We start from the raw sequence: 5,596 nt of genomic DNA, 5'->3' as shown, positions 1-5,596 counted from the left end.
AGGGATTATTTTACGGATGGGAAAACTGGCACTCAAAAGCAGTGTATGTGCCGAGGTCCCTTTGCACAGCGGTGGCACGGCCAGGAACAGGAGGCAGGTAAAAATGACAACGGTCCATTTCTTTTGTTGTTCTTGTCGCTTCTTAACATCTTTCCTGCTGGACTGAGATCTATTTTAAAAGATGTCTTTAAAGAGCCAAAGTCTCCCTTTCTCCCCAACACAGTGGGCTTGCACGCCCTGAAAGCGGCTGTTTAAGCCCCAACACTAGGTACTGAGGGGGGTCAAGGGCGGGCCTGGGGGACCGCAGGCATCGCATTCAAATGCTCCCAGACAGCGCTGCAGCTGCTCTGGACTTCTCTCTCCTGGTTTAGAGGCAATACTTTTAGAGGATTCATTTCGATACCTCCCAAACATGCGGATTCTCAGTCTGGGAATCTTAATCAATCAAACAAATGTTTGCTGATTGCCCATCACGTCCAGACCTAGCGCTATGACTGAATGACAAATGCTTCCTGTGGGACTCGTGTGCAAAACCTACCGTGTCTGCCACAGAGCCCTCTGCAGAAAGAGGACTGAGGACATGCAGTGCACAGTAAATAAACAAGCAGCAGATGAAAATTAAGACACCACAGACCGAATGGCAGTAGCAGAGAGTGCAGCAGGGTTTTGAGAAGAGTGGAGTGTGATGATTTGAAGTCGAGGTGCCTTGACCCGGGAGGAGTCCTTGAGCCATTTGTCGGAGGCTTGCTCTCTGCGTGGACATGAAACAGACCTGCACACACATCGTTCGCCCTTCGCAGGTGTTTTAGTGAGAGGACCTAGCACACCGTGTTGTAAATATTTAGTTCCCTTCGCGGTCTAGCTCCTTTGCGAGGCTCCGTCCTTCGGAGCGGGGGCCATGCTCCATTCTTCACTGTATCCCCAGTGCCTAGCTCTATGCCTGGCACATAGTAGGTGATCACATACAATGAATGAGTGGATGGGTGAAGGTCAATGAATAATGAATGTCCGAGGTGATGAAGATGATGATGATGATGATACTAATATGAATAATAATATCTAATGCTGGCTTCCATGCAATAAGAATTCACCCCTGATGTTTAATAAATAAGTGAGAACTCTAAGTTTCCACCCCGTACAGAAGGTCAAGATTTGGGGGGTTTAAGTCTTGGCTCTGCCACTTATTACCGGCCTTAGGTCAAGACTCTAAGCCCCTGTTTCCTCCTTTATAAAATCAAACAAAATGATTATATTTACCTCAATGGTTTTGGTAAGGATGAAATTAAATAATGCATGCAACAATGCTTTATAAAGTGTAAAGCAGTGCACAAATCTCAATCATTATTGCCACCAGTAGTGTAATTTAGTGTATCATTAATTTATGCCACCCGTTAACGTACTTTTCCCAGTAAAGCACTGTTGTAAATCATAGGCCATTTAAGGCTGAACGGCCTCATCTTAAGATAAATAAGCCACAGTTGACGTAAAACGATTTCTCCCAAGGTCCAGCAGCCAGGAGTAGAGCCAGGTTTCCGACTCCTGGCCAGGGGCGCTCCCACGAACCCGCCCCCAGAAGGCCCCGTTGGCGGGTCAGTCTTGTGAGGACGGAAACGAAGTGGGTGCCTTTCCCCTGCTCAGTGCTCATCATTCAGTGTCACTGCATCGCAGCAGAACTGGAAGCAATTCTGCGGTCCTTTCTAGTCTCTATCCTCACGCAAGGCCAGATGCTACCCGTCTTTCTCGAAGGCTGTGGCAGCGCTTGGCCAGCCTCCCAGCTAAGTCCTCCCCTCCCATCCCCAGTCCATCCTGGACTCTGATGTCAACTCGAACTCCTCAAGCATCATGCGAGCAGGTGACTGCCCTTCGCGGACACTTCGAGAAGCTTCTGATTGCTTCTTTTCCTAAAAGCCCCCTTCGTGGAGTTTGACCCTCTTAACATCCCCCCTCCCGCTCTCGCTGAGGCCCCGGGTTGCGGGGGGCGGGACGACATCTGTTACCACTTACCTGCCGGGTCCTTGCATAGGACCAGGCCCCCACTAGGTCCTCGGTATGAGTTTAGTAAATTAGGGATCATGGTGAACCCTACGAGGTAACTGCCCGTCATGCGTCTCCTCTCAGTTGTACACACAGGTTCCCCACAGAGGCTTACACCCCAAGCTTCTGTGGACTAGAGTCTATGACACTTGGTGTAGGCCGTGCTCCCCGCGAAGTGGTTATTCATGCGATTTGTCCTTCTTCTCTGTCCTTGTCCACAGGCACCACGTTCACCACCTCCATCCCCCTTCCCCGGCCTGGCAGAGGAATCCTCACACCTACCAATGCTGCACAGCCTTTCACTACCCTTTCACTTTGCACACAATCACCAGGCCCTTCTCTCATTTAGAACTGTGCCCAGCGTCCCCTCGGCAGCAGCCAGCAGGCACTGAGCGCCTGCCATAGACAGGTATTAGTATCAGATGCCAAGAAAGCGACATGGTGTGTGTTTTAGTCCTTGCCTTTGGGGATCTGACGGTATAGTTGGTGATACAGGAAGTAGGCATAAAATAGTTACATGGCTTACGAGGTCTTTACATCTGCAGGTGTTTCTCTCCCTCCGTCCACGGGATCTATTCTTACAGCTTGAGCCAGCTGCCCACTGGTTGTCTTCGTGTCTGTGTCCCTTTTGCAGTGTGCTTGTTTGCGAAGGTTTCTCCGAGTGTGCCACTTATGCTCAGAGCTATTTCTGTACAGAATTTTTAATGTATGCCCGCGCTCTCCCGCCAGAATGTAAGCTGGAGGGCCGTGGTCATTAGGCTCCTTCTATCACTCCACAGACTGCTCCACGCAGGGGCTTTCAAGGCAGTGCTAGTGACGCGGACTAGCCGGAAGAGGGCATCTGGCCCAGTTGTTAGAGAGAGAGAGAGAGAGAGAGAGAAAATCTGGAAGTATTGAGCTCAGCTAGAATCGCAACGCCACCTCTTCCAAAGGAATGTCAATCAGCATGTGATAAAGGGCTCCACAACTTAACACCTAATGAGAAGCGACCGCACATACAACCACGTACCTAGGGTCGCAAAAATGGCCAGACCCCTCACACCACACCCGCTCCACGATTTTACCACAGTGCCCACCCCGGGAATCTCTTTCCTCGTTCCCTTCTAAATTCGTGCAGAATATGCTGTCTCTTCTATGCTCTTCGCCCGTGACATGTGCTACACCTTATTGTCGATTTGTCCATTTATTGAAAATATTCGTCAAGCATCTGTCTGTACTGTCTGCTGATAATGCAACAGTCTCTGCTCTTAAAGAACTTACCGTCTAATGAGGAAAGTAAGCAGAAGCACAGAAAATCACAACGGAGAGGGTCAGAGGAGGCATGAGCCAGGACCGGCAGAGTTCCTCAAGGAGGTGACCTTGAGGTTTGACCTGAGGACGAGTAGGTCTCTAGAGAGATGCCGAAAGAAGAAAGAGAAACAAACACTCGGAGATGTAAGGACCGTGCAGGGCGCATAACTACTTTATGCATATTTCTTGTATCACCAAGTACATCATTAGGTTCCTGAAGGCAGGAACTAATACTCACACACCATGTCGCTTCCTTGGCGTCTAATACGAGGAAAAGTACTGGCCCTCAGGTGAGACATCTCCCTAGTCCCCTTGGCTGAGCTGACAAGAAGGCGGGCAGGACAAGGGGGTGGGGAATTCCACCATCCTTTCTTCCTCGGATAGTCTGGAAGAGAACTAGGCTTCTCTACCCTCGACTCTTCTCCTGCACACGACGGGTGGCTGGAGACTGGAGGGGCCAGGCTGGGAAACCCAGCCTCTTCGGACAGTGAGAGGAGCCACAGGTGAAGCCCCGCCCCCCGCGACCTCTGGCACCAGGTAGAGGGCCTGGAGGTTTGTAAGAAGCACCTGGTAGGGGCACATGTGCCCCCATGGAGGAAGCCAGGTCAGAATCGCAGCTGCTTTAGACAGCTTCTCCTTGTCCTCTTGATGAAGGAAGAAAGTAGGACAGCGGTGGTCACATTCAGAGGCTCCTGCTGTGATCCTTCATAGACAGGGCAGAGAAGCAGCTCAGCACGGAGCAAAGCGGTCAGCACACTATCAGAATCCCACCCTCAGTCTCTCTCTCAGCCCTACCTGGCTCTTCACCGAGTCAGCCCAGAATGCTCTGCTCCACTCCCAGCCCATCCAGGGCAAACCACCCAGATGATTTACTCCCAAGCCAGTGATGTAGACTTCAGAGAACATAGATTTTAAAACGCATGACTTTTCTGAAAATGCCTGGATGGCGTAGGCTGTAAATAACTAATATTCAGCCAGTAAAACATATCCTCCGAGCGGTGGGATCTTGGCTCTTAGGAGATTCTACCCATAAGTCTCTGACGTCTCGTGGCAAAGTCATCTTCAACTAAGCTAGGAAATCCATTGAGAGGAGGGGGAAAGACAGGCATGGGGCGGCTGGGGGGGACTGGGATGAGAAAGCCTTCGTGTTCCCCCTCTCGGTAATGTGGGTCTCTGTGCCGTACAGATCTCCGGGCTCACATTTTTCGTTGCATCATTAAAGACCGTGGCTAACAGGAAGATAAAAATGAAAGAAAAAAAGAGAGCCAAGAAAGTTAAAAAAAAAAAAAAAAATGACAGATAAAATGTAGGTTAGAAAATGAGATAAAAGACCAGAAACTTTAAAAGGAGTTTCAGGCAACTGAAAGCAACAAGACGAAGGAAGGAGTTAAAATTTAGCCTAAACATTTCGAATGATTATGAGCCGGAAAAACAAGACAGAGCAAAATAACTGGTGAGAAAATAAAGAGAAGCTCAGCACCATCAAGGTAAGAGATTAACACGTGGAGGTTAAAAGATTATAATGAAGCCAAAATCCAAAGACAAACTGAGCGCTTTGGGAAAAGGAGGCTGAGAATCAATAGAAAGAAAGAACAAAGGTGTACGGGGAGGTGGCGGGCAGGGCAGGTGGGGAGAGAGAAGAGACTGGGTGGGGCGAAGGCCAGCGGGTCTGTAGAAGGGTCTCGGGCCCTCGGCTTCCGAACAGAGAGTGGGCTGCTCTGGCCACGGCGTCCCTGTGCAGAGTGGAGACCAGTGCACCCAGAGTCCCGTGCAACCATTGCTGCCGTGACCCTTCGGGGTGCTCCTGAAGATTTCCGCCCCAACGCCAGGTTTCATTTTCACCCTGCCTTTGGGGAAGCGGGAAGGGGCATAGATCCCCCTGAGCCGGGCGACAGATGACTAACCTGCTCCGATCACACAGATCCCAAGGACTTTGATGTTAACTTCTCCCTCTCGCCCCCCTCTCCCCAATGCCTGCATCAGAGCCCTCCCCCACCACCCCAGTGCCTGGACCCAGAGTCAGGATCTGGAATTCATGACCCCGCCCTGCGGAGAGAGAGCTGAAGGCTGCTGTCAATCCCCTAAGCACTATTATCAGTAGCTAAATTGTACCCAGTCCACCGAAATCTGAGCCAGGCCAAGGAGGTGCTGTTGGGCAGAACCACTGGGATCCCCCAGGTCCTGTCTCCCAGATTCCAGCTGTTTTCATCCATTTGCTCCCCAGTTCTTGCTCCTGCTACCTCTGGAGAAGGATGCGGCTGGTCTCATCGCC

This window comes from Pteropus vampyrus, unplaced genomic scaffold, assembly GCF_000151845.1.
Source record: "Pteropus vampyrus isolate Shadow unplaced genomic scaffold, Pvam_2.0 Scaffold65, whole genome shotgun sequence".
Classification (NCBI taxonomy): domain Eukaryota; kingdom Metazoa; phylum Chordata; class Mammalia; order Chiroptera; family Pteropodidae; genus Pteropus; species Pteropus vampyrus.
The sequence above is the reverse complement of the archived record's forward strand: the minus strand, read 5'-3'. Positions refer to the sequence as shown.